The following is a 23,743-nucleotide window of genomic DNA, read 5'->3' as shown; positions in this document are numbered from 1 at the left end:
GAGAGAGAGAGAGAGAAAGAGAAAATGGGGGCTGCAAGTGGATTCCAACCTGCCAGCAGCTGAAATAAAGATGAGGGCCTGGGGCTGTTGGTAGATCCCAACCAAAGAAGACCTGGAGATGCATGTGGGTTTGTCTGAGAAGGTGCATATGTGTGCATGAGCTTGTGTGTGTGTGTGTGTGTATAAGAAAGAGAGGAGAAAGTATGTGCATCCTTTTTAGTTTTATTTTTCAGGTGTTATTTGCTGTGTTTGCTGTTTTGAAATATTATATTGGTGTTTGAGACATTTAAAAAAATTGTATATGAGTTTTAATTATTTGATCTTTTATTCATCAGCTTTGTAAAATAATATTATTAGTATGTTTTTAGTATTATGATTATGTATTTATTTTATTTCTTGATTCTATTGTTTGATGTTTGAAGAATGGTGATAGTTCTGTTTTGTTACGAGCGCGCGCGGGCGCGGTCGTCTCGAGCTGGTGGTGAGCCCTTGGGCCACGGCGAAAGCTAGGGAGGAGCCCCAGCCACACCGTGGGAGGTGAGCTGGGCAGGCATGGTGAGCCAGGCGGGTACAGAAGCAGGCACAGAGTCTGACCCTCAGCCGGACCTGCACGCCCATGGCAACCAACACTGGAAGTTGATTGATGAACGGTCCTCCAACTGTTCCCGGCCCTTTCGGACCTGCCGCAGGGAACGGCAATGGGCAGCAGGCCGGACAGAGGCGAGGGCAGACAGAGTCCTTACACAGAAGACGTCAGACGGGGCTGAAGCAGACATCCAAGACAGGCTGAAGCAAGACGTTGAAGAGGAGGGCTGGAAGGAGACATGGCACTGTCCAACAGGGTGCCCTACTCAGCCCACCCACGGGACTGAGTCACGGACCACCCCATCCCAGACACGCCCTACACAGCCCAGGAAGGCTGGTCGCAGACCACGCTGAGGAAAGGAGGGTGCAGGAAAGGTCCAGACGAGCAGGAACTCCGATGCTGGGATACTGACATCCGAAGCCCCTTCGGCTGGCAGGCAGGGAAGCTCAAGAGCCCGGGGGACGAATCCCTCCTGTTGGCCACTCCAGGGCCCAACAGGACAGAAGGCTCAGGAACCAGACGAGGACATAGGGCGGAACACCCGGAACTGGAACAGGAACGGAATCAGGCAGCTTCAGGAACAGACATCAAAGCAAGGTCAGGAACAGACATCCAGACAGAGACAGGACAAGGAGCCATCAATACATGGAGGACCTGGATCAGCAAGGTTACAGGCAACTGTAATGCACAATCCGAAGGCCAGTTGCAAATGACAAGAAAGTCCTTAAATACTGGAGGTTGTAGGCAACTCCCTAGGAGGAGCTTGCCAGGACCGCCCACCGCTGGCCCTATAAGTGGTGTAGAGAGCTGCGGGCCGGCCCCTAGGAGAAGGGCGTCGCCAAACAGGAAGTCCAAACACAGAGGCATGCAAGCCACAGGCAGGCCACAGGAACAGCTAGGCCTCTCAGGCCCTGGAGCAAGTCCCGGATGGAACACAGGCGAGGCCCTGGCTTCGGAGCGGCCTCCGGTGGAAGGTGAGAGACCACCTGTAGCGCAGCAACAGGGGGGATCGTAACATGTTTTTTCATTGTTGCACTGCATAGAGAGTCTGGCTTGTTGTGGTTTCCAGTTCAGTTTATGTCTGCGTGTTTGTATTTCTACTTTATGGTTGTTCTATTCTGTATTTGGTGAAAGTCTGTTTATGTTCTGCATGTGTAACTAAGGTGAGACATTTTACTAATAGGAAGTGTATTAGTGTATTTGGGCTTTCAGAGGGTCAAGCCCACACCCAAAAAATGTCATAATAGGCCTAATAGCATCTGGGTTCCAAATGTCTTTTTTGCAGGGACTTCTGGTTGGCTTCACAGCCGTGTATGTAAATGTAATGAAAGTGATATTTTTACCGCAGAATACTGTACTTTGATAGTTTTAATTTAAAATATCAATGCATAACTTAACTGTGCATGTGTAATGGAGCGGGGGGGGGGGGGGGGGGGGGGAGACGGGAGGCATTGTGCAAGGCTATAAGGTTCACCTAGGGCACCTATTATTCTTGCACCAGCCATGAGTTCGGGGTGTGTGTGTGTGTGTCATGTTTGCACAGTTATTGTTCACACAGGGCAGAATAAAAGCTAGCACCTTCCCTGTGGACCACGTACCTGGCAAATTTACTTACTGGCAAAAGCCAATTGAAGTGGCCTTTCAAGCTGCCAATCCAATTGGGAAAACCAAGTATTCTGATAATTAAACCTCCATTCTGGAAAGAGTGGGTCACTTGACAGAAACCTACTGGCAGCAGTTCCAAAGGAGTACTATACAACTTGGGAAAAATCCACGCAGTCATTTAATCAACTAAAAGTTGCCAGATGGAAGTGGCTGCATCCAGAGGTGAAGGCAAGCCTTGAGATGGCCAATCAGGTCCTCCTGTAGCAGTTCTTTGATGGGTTGGAGCAGTCCATGCAGAATTGGGTGTATCAGCACTTAGGGCTCATCCTGAAGAAAGCGTTGGAAGTTGTGGATGCCTTCCATCAACTCAATTGATGCCAGAATTGGTGTGGAGGCTGAAAAGACAATCCACACAGGCTCCCTCTGAAGCAGAGAGACTGCAAGACCCCGGCAGGTTCCTCAGATTGTTTCAACTGTGGAAGGAGAGGTAATTTGGCTAGAGATTGATGATACCAAGGAAATGAGGTCATGGATGTCAACCTAGTAACTCAGCCAGCACACTGGCTAAAATGCACACTGATATGGGAAACCCTTCAAAGCAGGAATAACTGCAGTCGGAGGAGAAAAGGAATCTCTGACGTGCCTGCTAACCGAAATAGCAAGGGTCCATACACTTTCTCCTTTTGCTCACTTTGTGCTGGGAATGGCTTAAGGATCTAGAATGAGAGTGCAAGCTAGCAAAAATCCAAAATAGGGAGTGCAGTTGAACGAAGGGAGGGAGTGACAAACCATTTGTGGGAACTGTTGGAGTTAAGGTGAAGAAAATCCCACAGGCATGCTACAACTGTGGAGTGAAAGAGCATGTTATCAAGGATTGCTCTCAACTTAAGGATGAAGAATAGGAGCACAAGTGAGCATGTGCTTTTGCGAAAATGCAAAACTATAATTTGGTGGCTGGTCCACATCTGGGATTTTCAGACTTCGTGATCTCATTTGAGCTAATAGAGGGTCCCACCCAAGCTGCACCAGATTCTGTTATGGAACTGAAGGTGGACCCTTAGTCCGAGGTAGGGTTAGCACTACCTAGGAGAGAGTAAACCCTCTTAGGTCCCTACCATCGGAAGGCAAGGCCGGGTACAGCAGAACTTGAACAGGTACTTCGCCACTGGAAGCCCGCGGTCCCCCCAGGAGCCCGTAGGGACCTGGGCCGCTTGGACTTAGGTGAATCGCTGAAGACTGAAGATAGGTCTGGATGCAGGCACCTCCTGCAGGTCATGGAATCCAGACAGCTGGCACCTCCAGCAGGTCATGAGCCAGTCCAGGAGTTGAGGCTGAAGGATGGTCGGAAGCCAGTCCAGTGGTCAAGCCAAGTGAATGGTTGGAAGTCAGTCTAAGGTCGAAGCCAGGAGAATGGTCGGAAGACGGTCCAAGGTCAAGCCAGAATGGTCAGAAGCCGGTCCAGTGATCAAACCAGAAGAATCAGTCCAATGAGTGAGGAGAAGCAGAAGCTGGAACAGAAGAACAGGAACAAGACCGAAGCAGACCAACAGCGGGGACCAGGAACAAGACAGGAACTCGGAGCTCAGGAACCAACCTGACTAGAAGCCACGATACCAAGGCAAGGTCTGAGGAGCAGACCTTCCCTTAAATACAGAACACAAGGAGGAGTCCCAGGGAGGAGCCATGACAACTTCCTGTCGTGACCCCTTTAAATTTACTCTTCAGACGCGCGTGCGGCTCTAAGTTGATCTGGAGGGGTGAGGGGTGAGGAGAAGAGGCGATGCGGCCAGGCCTCAGCAGTGGCAATGGCCGCGAAGAGAGCGTCGAGGATGGCTGAATGCTCCTGCAGGAGCCTCGAAGGTGGTCTGACCCTGCAGGTGAATACTCGGCCCGGTTGCGGACCACTGTGGCCGGTGGCCATGACAACAGGAACCTCAGAAGCAGCCCAGGGCCGCGGATGGGAGGCCAGCCCCTGTTGCGGACTGCCACGGCCGGCAGCCATAACAGATTCCTGTTCCACTCTGGACTTTCAGCCATGTCAAAGCTTCCCAAAGCCTGGGCCTACCTGGGCACTTTTGGAATTCCCTTGAGTTATCAAGCCTCAATCATGGCTTGCACCCTCAGTATCAATGCATGGGGAATGACTTACGCTTGGTGGGAAGACCCCACCTGGATTCCTTGTGTGTTGAACTGCTTCCTTTGGTACAGCTGTTACCCCTCTGCACTCCTTCCTCATTCCCATTGGAGCGGGACCCACGTGACAACTGGTTTGAGATATGAATGCCTTGGATTGATCCAGATCACCATTTCTGCTGAGCTAAAACAGTTAGAACATCATATATCAGACCATTGTCAAGACAACAACTGATCAATGCATATGACAGCACGTTTCATGAATCAGTGGAATTTGTCTGAGAACTTCATTCTGAGCTTGATTCCAGTATTTCACCAGCCCAGTGTGCACCATGCAATGTGTCCATAGCCATAAAGTCAAAGGTAAAAGCACAGTTGGATAGGCATGAAGTTGATTGTCATCTTGTATCTATGGCCAAACTGACTGACTGGATATGCAACATGGTTGCCAGAGAAACTGAGAATTTGTATTTATCCAACTTTTCTAAACCTAGCACTGAGAAGATCTCACCACATCATTCCAACGCTTGAAGGTATCTTATACAAGCTGCCCACGGCTTGAATGTTTATGCATATTGATGTGCAGGATGCATTCCTGCAATTTGTTTGATGAGAAAAGCATTCCAGACTCCCTGGAGCAGGAAAAGATGGCTCAAACTATCATTTGGAGTCTCAGTAGCATCAGCAAAAGGACACAAACTGTTACCAATGCTCAGCACTATCAATTTGATAGCAGATGATATCATCATTGACTGCGGTGACTCTGATAAGGAAGCAGAGCATGACCATGATGATTAGTTCTTGGCCCTGATAGATGCAGGCAAATGAAGCATATCTTTAGAGTGAAGAAATTGCTATTCAAGGTGAAGGAAGTCCACTTCCATGGGCAAATCCCATCCTCACAGGGACTGAAAGCAGAACCGGATAAGGTTAGAGCCATACAGGATATACCACAGCCTATGGATGTAAAATCTATGCAGCATTTTGTTGGATTTGTGACTTAGCTAGTAATATCTATGCTATGCCTTTCAGAGGTATGTAAGCCCTTGGGAAGACTTCTGGATAAGGATGCCACTTGCCACTGGCTTCCAAAATATGACCATACAGTGCAGGAAATAAAGTGCTTGGTTTTTGATGTATATGTGTTGAATTATTACAATGCCGCAAATCCTATTGTGATACAAAGTGAAACTGGTAAAAATGTAATTACAGTAATTTCTAACCCTCCCAATTACCAGACATCTGTTCTAGGTGGCTTACAAGTTTACATATGCAATAAAACCATACAAAACACAAAATAAAAGAGGGTCAGTCGATGGTCTTTGCTTTTAGGACACTTAATTCCGGCTGAGCAGAATTATGCGCAAATTTAAAAGACGTGTTTGAGCATTGTGTTTGCCTGTCAACATTTTCATCATTTCCTCTACTGTCTTGATATAATTACAGGAGAAACTGACTATAAGCTATTGACAGCAATCTTCAAGAAACCCCTATAGTGTTGTGTTTGTGCCTGTTCTCGCACTCGCTCCACCCTCTCTACCTTTGTGGCGACTCCCTTCGGCTCTGACGGACAGATGCTGCCACAGCTTCTCCTCGCCACTTCTCCCCGGAATCCCCGGGCTGGCCTGACGCTGCGGATCCGCCATGTTCCTGATGATGTAAGGGCGTTCGCGTGCTCCAGAGTTTGTACCGGCAAGGGTGCGAACCTCGGGGGCATCCCCCCATAGTGACGTCATCCGCTTCCAACTTAAAAGGTCTTTGTTTGCTACTACGAATCGAGTTAGCAAGGAGGAAACTTCTCTGCTGCTCTACCTCCACAAACTTACCAAGGGGTACCCGCTCCTCGGGGGCCCCGCTCTCTCTTCTTGATTTCAGACTGCTAAGACGGGATCCTGTACTCGCTGCTCGAGGGCCTGCATCCCTGAATGCTCAGAAGACTCCTTACTGCCTGGAAGCGATCGCAGACGTGAACACTGTGAGTTCTATTACAGATAGGAACCGGTAGTCGTTCCACGAGGGCCTACGTTCCTGATCTCTGAAGATTCCCTTCTGACTAAGATGTTATTGCGGGTACGGAGATTGTGAGTTACTATTGCAAAATGCAGTTAGGAACCGGTACTCGCTCCACGAGGGCCCATGTTCCTAAAACCCTTCACAGACTCTCTTCTATCTCAGAAGCTATCGCATATCTATATCTGGTACATTACTATTTCATATTGCAGATAGGAACCGGTACTCACTCCACGAGGGCCTATGTTCCTAAAACTCTCCAAAGACTTTCTTCTATTCCAGAAGCCATCTCATACACAGATATTGTGAGTTCTTATTCCAGACTGCATATAGGAACCAGTACTCGCCTGCGGCTCCTGTTCCTGAATATACTGAAGACTCTCTGTTGCATAGAAGCCATTACAGATATCTACAATTGTGAATGTATCATCTACTACTGGTTATGTAGCCAGCATACCCTGTCTACTCACTACCTATAGTCTCTCTCTACAGCTCAGGAACCTAGAGATCGCAGTTCCAGTATCTGAGGGACTTCAGCCCTGCAGGGCACATCAACTCACTACTACCACCTCTGGTGATTCTACTTCCTTTCTAATAAAGAACTATCTGTGTTTGTCTCTGTACTGCAGCCTAGCCGGTGGTCCCTCTCAGGATATCCTCCTGGGGGTGCTATCAACTGCCATCGGCCCAAGGATTCACCAATTTCCACTAAGTGTTTATTCCTTACACTACTAGAGCGGTATTATACAGATGGCCACACTGTGGGAGCCAACCCACAACAGATCATTGACCCCCGCCTACGGAGTATTACATATTGTTAGCTCCTCCCCTTGAGGGAGCAGCATTGATCAGATCACTCACTCCTCCCCTCTGGAGGAGTAGATCCATAACAAATTGCTATCTCCTCCCCTCTGGAGGAGGTGATCAATAACAGATTGCTAACTCCGCCCCCCTGGCAGCGTGATCCATAACATATAGTGTGCTGCCAAGCATCTTCAGAGAATGCTGCTTATAGTGCAGCATTACAACCTCAATGTTTATAAGTCAGGCCCTGAGATGTATATTGGTAATACACTTAGCAAACTACAATAGAGCAGGATAAGTAGTCCAGTGCAGGGTCTAAACATCTGAGGGTTTGCTGGGTGCAACAGGAACAAATGGGAATTATACAGATCAATCAAGCAGATTATCTGAATATCACAGACCAGAGACTGCATCAGAACATACAGCTCACTGCAGAAACTGAGACCTTGCAGGTCCTGAAGTCTGTAGTTTTGAATGGTTGGCCTGAAAAGAAGGAGAAAGTACCAGTTACTATAAGGGAATACTGTTCATCCAGGGGTTAAATCAGCATACAAATAGCATTCTATACAAAGAACCAAGAATCATCATACTTAAATTGCTGCAATCAGAGATGCTAACGTATACAATCCAGCTTAGCAACAAGCACCTGAGGCAGCCTCCAATCTACAAGCCTCCCCAACTTGTAGCGGAATTCCACAAAAGATTCCCCAAGAAAGCCAGGCCCAAAAGATTGAGGAGGGAGCTTTGACAGGGGGTACTATTAAGAACTGCATCTCGCAGGAAGGCCTTGCAAGCCACCAGACTCACTCTGTGGCGGCGAAAAAAGAAGGCCCATCGGAGTAAAGCTGCGGTGGAACTGGAGCCCATCCCTGCAGTGAAGGAAGAAGTTTTTGGTGAGAGTTTGTGTGTGTGGGCATGAATGAGTGCCTGGGTGAGAGCTTGTGTCTGAAGGTGTGAATAGGTGCCTGGGTGAGAGATGGTGTGTGTGTGGTTGTGAATGAGTGCCTGGGTGAGAGATGGTGTGTGTGGGTGTGAATGAGTGCCTGGGTGAGAGATGGTGTGTCTGTGGTGAATGAGTGCCTGGGTGAGAGATGGTGTCTGAGGGTGTGAATGGATGCATGGGGGAGAGCTTGTGTCCTCCTTTGTCCTGTACTGAGTGCTTGCTTCAGCCTTCGCCTGTTCAATCTACTTCAATCTTCATCTGTTCAGACTGCTTCAGCTTTCATCATCTCAGCATGCTTCAGCCTTCATCTCTTCCACCTGCTTCGGTCTTTGCCTTCTCAGCCAGCTCCAGCCTTCGTCTACTCACCTGTTCCAGTCATCGCCAGCAGAGACCCTCGCGTAAATTCTGCTGGCCTCAGCACCCAAAGGCTCAAACCAAGGGGAACGTGGGCTGGTAGAGGTGAAGCTCCTGACTGGTCTTTGCTTCACATGGGTCTGCCTACTAGTGGTGAGACTCTGCAGGGTTCCTTCCTGCAGGTTGAGCTAATCTCACCCCAGTTCAAGGGTCCACAGACACAACAGTTTGCTGAGGCCATTGACTCTGCAGTCTTGGCTTCACTCCAAGCCATCTCTAGTATAGCTTGCAGGCTGCATGACCAATAGGGTACCTTGGAGCTTCTGGTCGCAGCTATGGATTGCCTCACTGATGGCACCTGCCTCACCACTTCCACCCATACCATGCCACCTCCACCTCCAGTGCCCAGTCAGCCTGTCCCTCAGTTGCCAGTTCCACCCGAGTATGCAGGGATCCCAAGTGGCATCGGGGATTTCTCAACCAGTCCAGAATGCACATTCAGCTGCACGATAAAGCCAAGACAACTTATATTCTCTCTCTACAAGATGGAGCAGCGCTGGCCTGGTCTGCTCCCCTTTGGGAATGAGGGAACCCCTCCTACTTGACCTCCAGCGTTTCATAGAACAGTTTCACTCAGTCTTTGAGAAGCCAGGTCAAGCTGCTGCTATAGACATCTTCACCAGGGCTCCCTCACCCTAGGTGAATACGCTGTAGAGTTCAGAATCCTGGCCTCAGAACTAAATTGGCGGGAGAACAGTTTGATCGCCATCTTCCTGGAAGGTCTCTTGGTGAAAATTAAGGATAAGCTCACCGTCCGGGTGCTCCCCACCTTCCTTGAGGCCCTCATTGCACTAATCGGCAAGATAGATCGATGCTTGCGAGAAAGGGCCTGGGAGACCCATCCGGTATGCAGGAGCATCTCATTGACACCTAGTTTTCAATGCCAGCCCTCGCCTGCTACTGCCATATCCTTGGCCTCTCCTTCTCCAGAAGAAACGATGCAATTGGGCTGCTGCTATCTAGCCCCACAAGAGAGGCTCCATTGCAGGCAACAGGGCCTCTGTCTCTACCGTGCAGCTCGGGGCCATCTCCTGGCTCCTGAGAGGTCGGGAAATGTAAACACCTAGGGTCATTTGTAGAGATGACTCTAGGCCCTACTGTTCTGGCTCCCCAACTCCTGCCGGTTACTCTGGAACTGGACTCGAAGTGCTTCTCTACTCAGGCCTTCGTGGACTCTGGCTCCAGGGTGAACTTCATTTTTCAGGACCTGGTCAACCAGCTGCAAATACCCACTGTCCAGATGACTCCTTGCTTGTAACATCCTTGGTCTATAGGGATCCACTTTCAGGACAGGTTACCTGGACCACAGTTCTGCTAAATTTACACAGCAGTCTCTTGCACTCTGAGAAAATCAGCTTCCACGTTATCCTCAGAGCCATTAATCCTATCATACTAGGCCTGCAGTGGCTCCAACATCAACCTCTGATTGGTCTACCCTGGAACTCACCTGCTAGGGGAGTGGATGTACAGGTTCCTGCTTGGTATCCGTAGGACCGAGATGCTGCTGCTTCATCACATGTATGACTGCGGCATAGAGCTCATTCCCAGGGATACGCATCCACGGGGCTGGGTTTCACCTCTATTTCTGCCTGAGATACAAGCCATGTCGGCCTACATACAAGAAAATCTGGTCCGTGGATTCATGCAACCCTCCTCTTCCCCAGCGGGAGCTGGGTTCTTTTTCGTTGCAAACAAAGATGGATCTCTCAGGCCGTGCATAGACTATCGTGGTCTGAACGCTATTACTAGGAAGGACCGATACCCTTACCTTTAATAACCAAGCTCTTTGATCGCCTGCAGGGTGCAAAGATTCCAGGGCACATATAACTCATTCACATCAATGCTAGGGATAAAGCAAATGTTGCTTACCTGATGTAACAGGTGTTCTCACAGGACAGCAGGATGTTAGTCCTCACAAATGGGTGACATCGAGGATGGAGCCCACCACGGAAAACGTCTGTCAAAGTTTAAACAGAACTTTGACTGGCCCCTACTGGGCATGCCCAGCAAGGCACTGACCCTGCAGCCAGCAGGGGTCTCCCTTCAGTCTGATTTTCAAAGCTACAGGCAGTGCCTAGAAAGTAAGAATAAAACGAACCCAACACCGCGGGGAGGCGGGCGGGTTTCGTGAGGACTAACATCCTGCTGTCCTGTGAGAACACCTGTTACATCAGGTAAGCAACATTTGCTTTCTCACAGGACAAGCAGGATGGTTGTCCTCACAAATGGGTGAGTACCGAGCTGAGGATGTCCCGACTTGCACCAAATGTACCCAACGGTGTGCAGCAGGCACAATAAGTGAGGAGAAATTTGGGAAAGGGCATCCGCACCCAACCGGGTAGGTGGAAGGGTGTTGGTACATCAGGTTGGAAAAAGGTTACGCAAGACAGACTGGCCGAAGATGGAGTCCTGTCTTCCAGCCTTGTCCAAACAATAATGGGCTGCAAAAGTATGGAGAGAACTCCAGGTTGCAGCTTTGCAGATGTCAGGAAGCGGCACCGATCGAAGGTGTGCCACTGACGTCGCCATGGCCCTCACAGAGTGTGCTTTAACACGGTCTTGAAAAGGAATGCCAGCTTGCTCATAGCAAAAAGAAATGCAGTCCGCCAACCAGGAAGAAAGAGCCTGCTTACCCACAGGTTGTCCCAACTTATTAGGATGGAAAGAGACGAATAATTGAGTGCTCTTCCTATGGGAAACTGTACGGTCTAGGTAAAAAGCTAGAGCTCGTTTACAGTCTAGGGTATGCAGGGTCTGCTCTCCAGAGTTGGAGTGGGGCCTGGGAAAAAAGATAGGTAGTATGATGGATTGATTGATATGAAACTCAGAAACTACCTTAGGTAAAAATTTAGGGTGAGTGCGGAGTACCGCGCGGTCCTGCAGGAGCTTAGTGTAAGGCGGATAGGTAACTAGGGCCTGTAATTCACTAACCCTGCGAGCTGAAGTAATAGCCAAAAGGAATAACACTTTCCAAGTGAGATATTTAAAGTCACAGGAGTGCAGAGGTTCGAAAGGAGGTTTCATAAGACGACCAAGAACCAGGTTAAGGTCCCAGGATGGGGCCGGAGGACGCAAGGGCGGCTTTAGATGGAGCAAGCCCTTAAGAAAGCGTGATACTAGGGGTTGTACTGAAATAGGATTACCCCCAATACCGTTATGGAAGGCGGCTACCGCACTGACATGCATTCTGATAGAAGAGGTTTTAAGACCTGATTCAGAGAGATGCCATAAATAGTCCAAGAATTTGGAGATTGGACAGGAAAGGGGATCAAGGGACTGAGAAGTGCACCATGATGTGTACCTTTTCCATTTGTATGAGTAAGACTTTCTTGTGGAAGGCTTTCGTGAAGCTATCAGGACCCGAGAAACGGAATCTGAAAGGTTGAAAGGCTGAAGGACTAACCTTTCAACATCCATGCCGTCAGGGACAAGACTTGGAGGTTGGGATGGAGGAGGCATCCGTCGTTTTGAGTGAGCAGATGCGGGTCCTTTCCCAGAGGAATGTGCCTGCGGATGGAGAGATCCTGGAGTATTGGAAACCATACTTGGCGTGGCCAGTAAGGTGCTATCAGGATCATGGTTCCTCCGTCCTGGCGTAGCTTCACGAGAGTCTTTGACACAAGAGGGAGTGGAGGGAATGCATAGAGCAGACCGGTTGTCCACTTGAGGGAGAATGCATCCCTCGGCCGAGAGTGCTGGCTCCGAATGAGAGAGCAGTAATCGTCCACTTTGTGGTTCTGAGGGGACGCAAAGAGGTCTATGTGGGGAGAACCCCACTTGTGAAACAGAGAGGTCGCTACCAGAGGATCGAGTGACCACTCGTGTGGTTGGAAGACACGGCTCAGCTGGTCTGCCAATACATTGTCTACTCCCGGCAGGTAAGTGGCCCTGAGGTACATGGAGTGGGAGAGGGCTTCCGCCCAGATCTGCGCAGCTTCCTGACACAGAAGGAAGGAGCCTGTGCCTCCCTGCTTGTTTATGTACCACATGGCCACTTGGTTGTCCGTCTGGATTAAGATTATCTGATGAAAGAGATGATCTTTGAAAGTGCGGAGCGCATAGCGGATTGCTCGAAGTTCCAGGAAATTGATCTGGTGTTCGGCTTCCTCTTTGGACCATAACCCTTGGGTTTGAAAGTCGTCCACATGGGCTCCCCAACCGATGTGAGAAGCGTCGGTGGTTAGGATTACTTGCGGATCCGGTGGAAGAAAGGGTAAGCCCTGAAGGAGGTTGACCTGAGTCGTCCACCAGGTTAAGGATAGGCGCAGCGCTTGTGTGACTGTGACTATGGAGGACAGAGGCTGAAAAGCTTGAATCCATTGGTGTCGTAGAGTCCATTGTGTTACTCTCATGGCTAGTCGGGTCATGGGAGTGACTTGAACCGAGGATGCCATGTGCCCTAGGAGAATGAGGAACTGGCGAGCCGTGGCAGTGTTCTGAGACTGGAGCTGGCGAGCCAGGGACATTAGGGTGTGGACCCTCTGAAGAGGAAGGTAAGCCTTTGCCTGTAAGGTGTCCAAGTCTGCCCCAATGAAGGATAAGGTTTGAGACGGGACTAAGCAAGATTTCTCGTAATTGACGAGAAACCCTAAGGAAAGGAGTGTTTGAATTGTCAATTTTAGGGAGGATTGAGCTATCTGTTGGGTGGAGGCCCTGATTAGCCAATCGTCCAGGTATGGGTAGACGTGGACACCTTCCTTCCTTAGGAATGCTGCTACCACTACGAGACATTTGGTAAAGACTCGTGGGGCAGAAGCTAGACCGAAAGGGAGGACACGGTATTGATAATGGTCGTGGCCTACTAGAAACCGCAGATATTTGCGATGGGATTGTGTGATCGCAATGTGGGTATAAGCGTCCTTGAGGTCGAGAGAGCACAGCCAATCCCCTCTTTGTAGCAGAGGGAGCAGCGCGCCTAGGGTTACCATTTTGAACTTCTCTTTTTGAAGGTATTTGTTGAGGGCTCGAAGGTCCAAAATGGGACGTAGTCCCCCTGATTTCTTTGGTATTAGGAAGTATCTGGAATAGAATCCCGTGCCTCGTTGAGAGGGAGGAACGGGTTCTATAGCATTTGATTGCAGAAGAAGGGATACTTCCTGTTGTAATTGAGCCAAATGGGTGGATAGACTCCACGCTTGAAGAGGCGGGGAGTCTGCCGGAAGAGTTATGAAGTTGAGGTGGTAACCCTGTGCGATAATTGTTAGCACCCACTGATCTGAGGTGATCTGCAACCAAGGTTGTAGAAAATGGTACAGTCGACCTCCTACAGGGATGTCCGGAAGAGGGGTTTGGCATGTGTTCCCTACAGGGGAGTCAAAGGCCAGCCGCAGGTCCAGGAGGAGGGGCTACAGTAGGCCTTTGTTTCCTAGGCTGACGCGGCTGAGGCCTAGTAGAGGATCGAGCTGGACGAGGCCTGGCCGATGGAGGGTAATAACGGCGTGGTCGAAAGAATGACTTCTTAGAGTCTTTCTTTTGCGGTTGCTTGGAGGTCAGCTCAGGTGGGACAGATGAGAGTTGTTTCAACGTCTCATGGTGGTCTTTTAACTCCGCCACAATCTGCTGAATTTGCTCTCCAAACAAATTATCGCCTAAGCAGGGTAAATCAGCAAGACGATCCTGAACCTCTGGGCGAAGGTTGGATGATTTTAACCAAGCCCAACGTCTGGCTGAGATGGCTGTGGCTGAAACTTTTGTGGAAGCATCGAATATGTCGTAGGCAGTCCTAATCTCGTGCTTCCCTGCCTCAAATCCCTTGTGAAGAAGGGCTTGAAGCTGCGGTTGGTATTGGTCTGGCAACGTGTCAGCATAGTCTTGCATCTGCTTAAGGATGGCTCTGTTGTACTGAGTCATGTAAAGTTGATATGAAGCTATGCGTGAAATCAACATAGCTCCATGATAGACTTTCCGTCCAACACTATCTAGGAACTTGTTGTCCCTGGTAGGTGGGGTAGAAGAGTGTGGCTTAAGACGCTTGGCCTTCTTCTGCGCGGACTCAACCACAACAGAGCGATGATCCAGTTGAGGTTTTTGGAAACCTGGTGCTGACTGGACAAGGTAGGTGGAGTCAGCTTTTTTGTTAACTGGGGACACTGATGAAGGAGATTCCCAGTTTTTCTTGAGCAGATCCAAAAACACCTGGTGTATAGGGATGGAAGCGATGATTTTTGGAGCATCCAGAAATTGAAGGAGTTCCATCATCTGGTGTCTGTCATCAGCTTCAGATTGTAGTTGAAAAGGTACAACTTCTGACATCTCTTTCACAAAATTAATGAAAGATAGATCCTCAGGAGGAGATCTTTTTCTACTCTCTGTAGGAGATGGTGGCGAAGGCAAATCTGTGTCAGAAGATGTATCATCATCATCACCCCAGGTATCGTAGGGATCAAGAGGGGCTTGTAGCCCTGATGGACCTGGCTGAGGCTCTGAAGGCATCGATGGAAACCGAGGTGGAATCGGTGCCGTAGGTGGAACCAGAAATGGCATCGATGGCTTCGGTGCTGCCGATGGAATCGGTGCCTGGCGTGGAATGGATGGAACCGAAGGATATATCGGTGGAGATATACCAGAAGGCACCGATGGAACCACCCCGGAAGGGGGAATCCGGAACGGTGTTTCTCCTGCCGATGAAAATCCAGTTGGAGACGGTGGTGTTGTCGATGGTACTGGAATCACCGATGGAAGGGCCGTCATGAGCGCCTCCATGCGGCTCAGTAGCGGTGCTAGCGCTTGTATCAACGGCTCGGTGGTCGGTTCCCTCCTCGGTGGCGAAGCCGGTGCCGGTGTCGGTGTCGGGGGCGGCACTGGAACCGGTGCCGGAGACGGTGCCGATGGAGGTTGCAATTTCTTCATCGCTTTCTCGATGGCCTCCTGGACCAGCCGGTCCAGTTCTGCCCGGAGACCAGGGGTAACCATACCCGGCTCGACGGGAGAGGGAGGCTGAGGCAGGGCCGGAGGGACCACCGTAACCGGTGGGATCACGGCCCCCGCACCCCGGGAGGGTGAGGGTTTCCTCGATGCCGGCGAACGAGACGTGGAGGGTGTCCGGTCTGTTCGCGGCTTCTTTGTCGGTGGCTCGGCTTGAGCAGAGGTCGATGGCTGTGGATCCTCGACAGGCCGAGACTTGTGCCGTCGATGGCGGTGCTTTTCCTTCCGATCCCCTCGCCCATCCGGGGAAGGGACGGGAGTCGACGGCCGAGAAGCGATCGATGGCGGACGGTCACCGGAGGGTTGACGATGATGGTACAACTTCGACGGTGCCGGTTCCGATGACGTCGATGCTATCGATGGCGTTGGGGTGGGTGCATGGAAGAGGAGCCCCATCTTCTCCATCCTGGCTTTGCGACCCTTGGGTGTCATTAAGGCACATTTGGTGCAAGTCAGGACATCATGCTCACTACCCAAACACATTACACAAACCCTGTGGGGGTCTGTGATGGACATAGTCCGGGTACAATCCGGACAACGGCGGAACCCCGTTGCCATGGCCTGAAGCCAAAATTTAGGCTGGGGATCGGTAAGTGCCAACAGGCCTCAAGGGCCAAAATCGACGGTAGTCGATGGAAAAAGGCAAAAAACTTACCGGGTTCCGTAAGATGACTAAAAATTTGTCGAAGGGAGACCCCTGAGGGGCAAATTTTCTTAGGAAATTAACTTCCAAATTCCTGTCAGGAACGTGGTTAGAGAGCTCCTTTCACCGCGTGGCAACTGCTGCGCGGAAAAAAGAAGACTGAAGGGAGACCCCTGCTGGCTGCAGGGTCAGTGCCTTGCTGGGCATGCCCAGTAGGGGCCAGTCAAAGTTCTGTTTAAACTTTGACAGAAGTTTTCCGTGGTGGGCTCCATCCTCGATGTCACCCATTTGTGAGGACAACCATCCTGCTTGTCCTGTGAGAAATGGAAGACTGCTTTTAACACCCGCAATGAGTATTTGGTAATGCCCTTTGGACTTTGCAATGCCACTGTGGTCTTTCAGAAAATGGTCAACGGGATCTTTTGCAACCTGCTTTACACCTGCGTGGATTTGCTAATTATTACTGCCAGTTTATCCCTAATTACTCCTCCTTGGTAGCCCCCTCACCGCCCTTACCCACAAGGGTACTAACACCAAGGATTGGCCACCAGAGGCTACTGAAGCTTTTCAGAAACTGAAAGACACTTTGCTCATGGACTTTGTCTATACCACCTGAATCTTTCACGGCCCTTCATTCGGGAGGTAGATGCCTCTACCCTTGGGGTAGGGGCTGTCCTCAGCCAACATAGCTCTGAAGGTGTGCTTCATCCGTGTTCCTTCTTCTCCAAGAAATTCTCCAGCCGAGCGCATCTACAGTATTGGAGACCAGGAGCTCTTGGCAGTTAAGTTGGCCCTAGAGGAATGGCGTCAATTTCTTGAGGGGACAACATCATATCACCATATACATGGACCACAAGAACTTGAACATCCTCATTAAGCTCAGAAGCTTAACTCTAGATGCTGGTCCTTGTTCTTTACCCGCTTCAATTTTGAGTTGCTATACCACTCCGTGCTCAAGAATCAACGAGCAGACGCCCTCTCCAGTTCTTTTCAGACTGAGGATGTCTCGGAACCTCCAAGGCATATCATTGATCCTGCTAAGATACTCCTAGCCATGACGATGCCTGTTCTCCAGGGAAGACAGTAGTACCTTCTAAATTATGTGAGAAAGTGTTAAAATGGGGCCATGACACCCATGTAGCAGGACATCCTGGATGGGACGAGTGAGATAATCAAATTTGCAGATGATATAAAATTGTTCAGAGTAGTTAAATCACAAGCAGATTGTGATAAATTGCAGGAAGACCTTGTGAGACTGGAAAATTGGGCATCCAAATGGCAGATGAAATTTAATGTGGATAAGTGCAAGGTGATGCATATAGGGAAAAATAACCCATGCTATAATTACACAATGTTGGGTTCCATATTAGGTGCTACAACCCAAGAAAGAGATCTAGGCGTCATAGTGGATAACACATTGAAATCGTCGGTTCAGTGTGCTGTGGCAGTCAAAAAAGCAAACAGAATGTTGGGAATTATTAGAAAGGGAATGGTGAATAAAACAGAAAATGTCATAATGCCACTGTATCACTGTGTACAATTCTGGTTGCCGCATCTCAAAAAAGATATAATTGCGATGGAGAAGGTACAGAGAAGGGCTACCAGAATGATAAGAGGAATGGAACAGCTTCCCTATGAGGAAAGACTAAAGAGGTTAGGACTTTTCAGCTTGGAGAAGAGATGGCTGAGGGGGGATATGAGAGATCTAGAACAGGTAGATGTGAATCAGTTATTAATCTTTTGGATAATAGAAAGACTAGGGGGCACTCCATGAAGTTAGCATGGGGCACATTTAAAACTAATCGGAGAAAGTTCTTTTTTACTCAACGCACAATTAAACTCTGGAATTTGTTGCCAGAGGATGTGGTTAGTGCAGTTAGTATAGCTGTGTTTAAAAAAGGATTGGATAAGTTCTTGGAGAAGTCTATTACCTGCTATTAGGTTCACTTAGAGAATAGCCACTGCCATTAGCAATGGTAACATGGAATGGACTTAGCTTTTGGGTTCTTGCCAGGTTCTTATGGCCTGGATTGCTGGGCTTGATGGACCCTTGGTCTGACCCAGTATGGCATTTTCTTATGTTCTTAACTCTTGAACTGCTTTAATGGCACTACTGGTGGCCCCAAGTAAAGCAGGATGTTAAGGCCTATGTCGGCTTGTGTCCACCCAATGCATAGCAAAAAATTTGCATGGCAAACCCTGGAGGCTGTTACAGCCATTGCCAGGGAACCCTGGACCCACTTGTCCACGGATTTTATTGTAGCCCTCCCTGCCTCTAACAGAGCCACCATAATATGGGTGGTAATTGATAATTTCTCCAAGATGGCACACTTCGTCCCATTGCCCGGTCTTCCTTCCACCCCAGAATTGGAACGTCTATTCACTCTCCATGTCTTCCACTTATATGGCTTACTGAAACTCATCCTATCGGAAAGAGGAGTTCAATTCACTGCTTGATATTAGCACTCCCTTTGCAAGAGGTTTGGTATCACGCTTGAGTAGACGACGGCCTACCACTCACAGGGGAACGGGCAAGCAGAACTTACTAATTGAACTCTTAAAACATTCCTCTGTTCTTACGTCAGTTAAGTACCAGGACAACAGCCACCTTCCTGCACTTGGCTGAATTCTCCCACAACAATCACATTAACACAGACAACAGTTCCTCCCCTTTCCAGCTTATTTATGGGAGGCAGCCCCTGCTTCCATTGCAACTTTCTGTGACAGTTCCATCACCCATAACTCAAATCTCAACAAAAGAATTGCTTGACCTGTGGGAACAAACCAATCCATTAATTGAAAAGGCTGCTACATGAGCCAAGAAAAGTACAGATGCCTGAAGACCAGCCCCCCTGATTCCAGATGAGTGAGAAAGATTGACTAAGCACCTGACACTTACGCCTGTGGCTCCCCAAACTATGGTTGGCACCATGCTTCAATGGAACTTTTCCAATATTATGACAAATAGGCCCTATCACTTACCAACTGAAGCTGCCCCCTACTTTGAAAATTTACAATATGTTTCACGTTTCTCTGCTCAAGCCATTAGTGCTTTCTTGGCCTTTCCAATTTCTTGGAAATTGTTTCAGATGGAGACACAATATATGAAGTCCAAGAAGTCCTGGACTCCCACGGGCAGAGCAAGAAGCTAGAATACCTGATTTCCTGGAAAAACTACAACACAGAGGAAAATTCATGGGAAACATCGTCCAACATATTAGATCCCAACCTCCTAAAAGACTTTCATCACTGGTACCCTAGAAAACCCAAATCCTCAGGGGGGGCTTAAGGGGGATACTGTTGTGTTCGGTGATCTGTGCGCAGCTCCTGTCACTCTTAACTGCACAGCCAAGCTGGCCACCTGATAGGAGACCACGGGTGCCATGCAACAGGATGCTGCCAGCGTCTGCTCTCCACGCCTCCCCCTAGGCTCGCACCCAATGTTGAGCCATTTCAAGAGACTGCAGCGGGAATGTCCCCTCGGCCCCTATTGATGACTTCATCGGCATTGCCCTATTTATAAGGGCAGCTCCCCTGATGCACTTTGCCTCAGCAACAGGTCCTCCTTCGTCCTGTATTGGGTGCCTGCTTCAGCCTTCCTTGGCTCAGCCTGCTTTAAACTTCACCTGCCCAGCCAGTTCCAGAGACCCTCATCTAAGTCCTACCAGCTCCGGCACCCAAAGGCGAACCAGAGGAGAACATGTGCTGGTAGAGGTGAAGCTCCTGACCAGTCTTTTCACCTCAGACTGCCTGCTGGAAGTGAGAATGCGCAGAAAGGAGCCCTGCAGGTAGAACCAATCTCATCCCAGTCCAACAGTCAGCAGCCATGACAAATAGTTAATAGTATGGACAATTACCCAGTTCTGGTACTGTTTTGTATTGCCCCTGGTCATGGTATATAGGGCTAATGCCCTGCAGAGAAAAACCCTCTGCTTCCTGCTCCCTCCAGCCCCTCCCCTTTCCAGATATCATCTTGCAGAGATCAGGAAGGGAGGGATGAGACTGAAACAGACAGAACAGAGCAAAGAGCTACTCTGCTTGCTAATCTAACCTTTCCTCTCCTGTCATTTTCCAGGGGCTGATGCAGAGAGAAAAAAAATAAAGGTACTGGAACAGAGTACCCTCAAATACCAGCAGAAAGCAAGCCCTAGAGGCTTATAAAATTAGGAGTGGGGTGGATTGGATAAATAGGCCGTTAATTACCCTTTCATATAATATTAAGAACATAAGAACATGCCATACTGGGTCAGACCAAGGGTTCATCAAGCCCAGCATCCTGTTTCTAACAGTGGCCAATCCAGGCCATAAGAACCTGGCAAGTAACCAAAAACTAAGTCTATTCCATGTTACCGTTGCCAGTAATAGCGGTGATTATTATCTAATTCAACTTAATTAATAGCAGGTAATGGACTTCTCCTCAAAGAGCTTATCCAATCCTTTTTTAAACACAGCTATACTAACTGCATTAACCACATCTTCTGGCAACAAATTCCAGAGAACAAAGTCAACCACTCCTGTTAAAACAAGGAAACATTCTATGAATCTAACTTCTAACAGATTTAAAACAAATCACTGAATTTTTTCACTCAGCACATAATCAAGCTATGGAATTGATTACCAGAAGACATGGCCAGGGCGACTAGCATAGTGAGGTGTAAAAGAGGTTTAGACAGGTTGCTAGATGAAAAGTCCATAAACAGTTATTAACCAGGTAGACTTGGGATAGCTATCAATTATCCCTGAAGATGAGCAACAAGAAATAGATGTACTTTTGGGGATCTACCGGGTATTTATGTGACCTGAACTAACCATTGTCAGAGACAGGATGCTGGGCTGGATGGATCTTGGTCTGACCCAGAATGGTATAGTTCATGTTCTTATGTAATATTTGTCATTAGATTGTTTAATGAGTAAACTTTAGTTTTTAATTTGATTGCTATGGAAAAAGCTGATTTTCGATACAGAAAATGACAAACTGGAAAAGATATAAATAATGTACTGTGTTTTTTTCCTGTCGCTTTGTCAATCTACAAAATAAAAACAGATTGTTAAAAAAAAACCTGTTTACATTGAATGTGATTAAATTATGGAGTGTGCTGCCAACTCAGACAATTTAGGCCATGTCAGCAAACATTTTTTAAACTAAACTGAAATACTCATGAATAGACAGATTTCTTCTCAAGTTAGTAGTATCACTCTGTTTCAATATCCAATGACTATCTTTTGCTTCTACTTCTTTCTTTTGTAAGAGGTTATAGTGCTGCTGCATGTACAGGAGGGGAAAAAGCTGTAATCAGGAAGTAAACAGCTAGGACATCATTCTCTGAACTCAGCTAGTAGTTTAGTAGGAAAGTCAATAAAATACTGCTGAATCCAAGTTGTTTCCCCCAAAGTTGTAATGTCATATCCTTTTACTTTATATTTCAAAGCTAAGCATACAATAGAAACAAAAGATTGAGACAGCATTCATGAGAGCTCTTCTTTAGTTTATTTTTAACAAACTGAATCTGTGGAGCAAACAGCAAGGACATAGCAATGTAAGTATTTTGGTGAATCAAACTTATGAGGTATGTTCATGCGTAGCACTGAAAGTATCAGTACTAAATACTACTTATCACTTCTATAGCACTACTCAATGTACAAAAACTCACAAAAGTACAGCTTACAAACTAATCAAGACAAAACATATATGGCAATTCTCTTTAGGAATTTCATTTATTAAGAAAATGGCTAAAATTAATAAGGTTGTGAGTGGAATAAACAGGGAATTAAGATTTAAAAGCAGCCTGAAAAAGGTGGGTTTTTAGACTGGATTTGCATAAGGCCAGAGGGAGCATGATGCACCAACTCAGGAAGTCTTATTCTATGCCTACAGTGAAGCCAGGTAGAAAGAGTCTAGAGTTTGCAGTGGAGAAGGGCACAGATAAGAGTGACATTATTAATTCATAAAGAATTAGACAAAACCAAAAACTCAGCAACATAAAAGACTGCTCTTCTAATTACATTAAGCTCAACAGGTACATAAGAGGATGTCCAAGTCGATAAGGGCCTTTGTCTTTTGTCTTGGACTAAGATCATCAGATTTACTTGTGCAAATAGTGCATCTTTAATTTGTTGTTGAACATTTTTACCGAACGCTCACCTCTTAATTCTTCTGGGAGGGTGTTCCACCACACAGGGCCAGCTATAGAAAATATTCTACTGAGAGACTCGACTAACTGAATTATCTTTGATGAAGTAACATATAGATTTTGCCCTGCAGACCTCAATAATCAAGTAGGCTTATATGGTTTTAATATCATGCTTAGACAAGCAGGCAGACTATTATTCAAAGCCTTATGGTCCTCAGACAAAACCTTAAATCTTATCCTTGCTATTATTGGAAGCCAGTGTAGCCTAATCAACACAGAGGTAATGTTTTTCCTTAAAGAAGTGTCTGTCAAGATCCAAGTAGTTGTATTTTGGATTACCTGCAGAACTTACAGCATCAATGCAGAGTGCAAGATAGGTTTAGATTATTGTAATGTGCTCTGTCAAAATGGGAGCTCAAAGCACCATTCTTCTCCTAAATTAATAAGAAAATAATTTTCTATTACAAAGTAGAAACCTTTCTGTTCATTTATATTAGGAATTGTGATGTCAAGTAACATTTGCAGGCATCCTTGACCACTGTTGCCCTGGAAAGGAATGTTTCAGCAGTGAATATAATGACATGTACTTATACTAAAGGTTATTATTTTCTCTTTCTATGCTTTATCACTATCTGTAAAGCTAGTAATTGTGTACTGCAAGTGCTATCTTACACCAGCAATCCTGAAACGCTTATCACCCTGCGTTGATACTTGCTGAGCAATCTGAAATTCAGCTTTTAAAGCTAGCTAGTTGTCTCAGAATATCAACTTGTCTATTTTAATGATTTATTGCTCCCTCTCCCAGTTTCATTCTTCAATTTGCTTTGTATATTTTTTTCCACATGCACTATATTTCTTATAGTCGAGAAATAAAAGTACTGTTCTTTCTACTATAGTAAGAAAAAAGTGGAGATGTACAGAGCCATACAATAGTCAAAATCAGCAAATACAAATGTGTGGCAAAAGCCTCAAGATCTGTAAATTTAAAATCTTTTAATAAATAATGCAAGATCATGCTGTCATATAGTGAAATATTCTTTAATAAATCTTAGCAGATCTAAACAGCGACCCCCTGTGGCAGAGACCTTCTCTCACTGTCATGGCCAAGGTTGGTGGAGTGTGAAATGTTTCTGTGCCATAAGGTCTCTAGCTGAACCCTCACAAGGTGTACTGTTTGATGCCTTCTTTACTAGGTCTCCTGAGCTGAAATGGGGCCCTAAACCTACCCAGCAAAGTCCCAAGGGGGGTAGGGAGGGGAAGGAGGGATAAAGTTAGGATATTCATCCAAAGGAAGGGTGTTATCTGGAGAAACTCTGTAATAAACAATTCCCAAGATAAAAGGATTAACATTTTATTTTTCTAAAAAGAAAAGGATTAGGAATTGCAATAAACAATAACAAATATGTAAGTTCTCTCAATAGTTATCCTCTTTTTCTTACAGAAATCAACAATTAAATATCTAGAATATAAATGCTTTAAAAATGTTCTTTTATGTATAGCAGTACTAAACCAATATTATTAACTTTATTCACTTTCTTGTAGAACCTCAA

This window comes from Rhinatrema bivittatum, chromosome 2, assembly GCF_901001135.1.
Source record: "Rhinatrema bivittatum chromosome 2, aRhiBiv1.1, whole genome shotgun sequence".
Lineage (NCBI taxonomy): Eukaryota > Metazoa > Chordata > Amphibia > Gymnophiona > Rhinatrematidae > Rhinatrema > Rhinatrema bivittatum.
Note: the sequence above shows the minus strand (reverse complement) of the source record.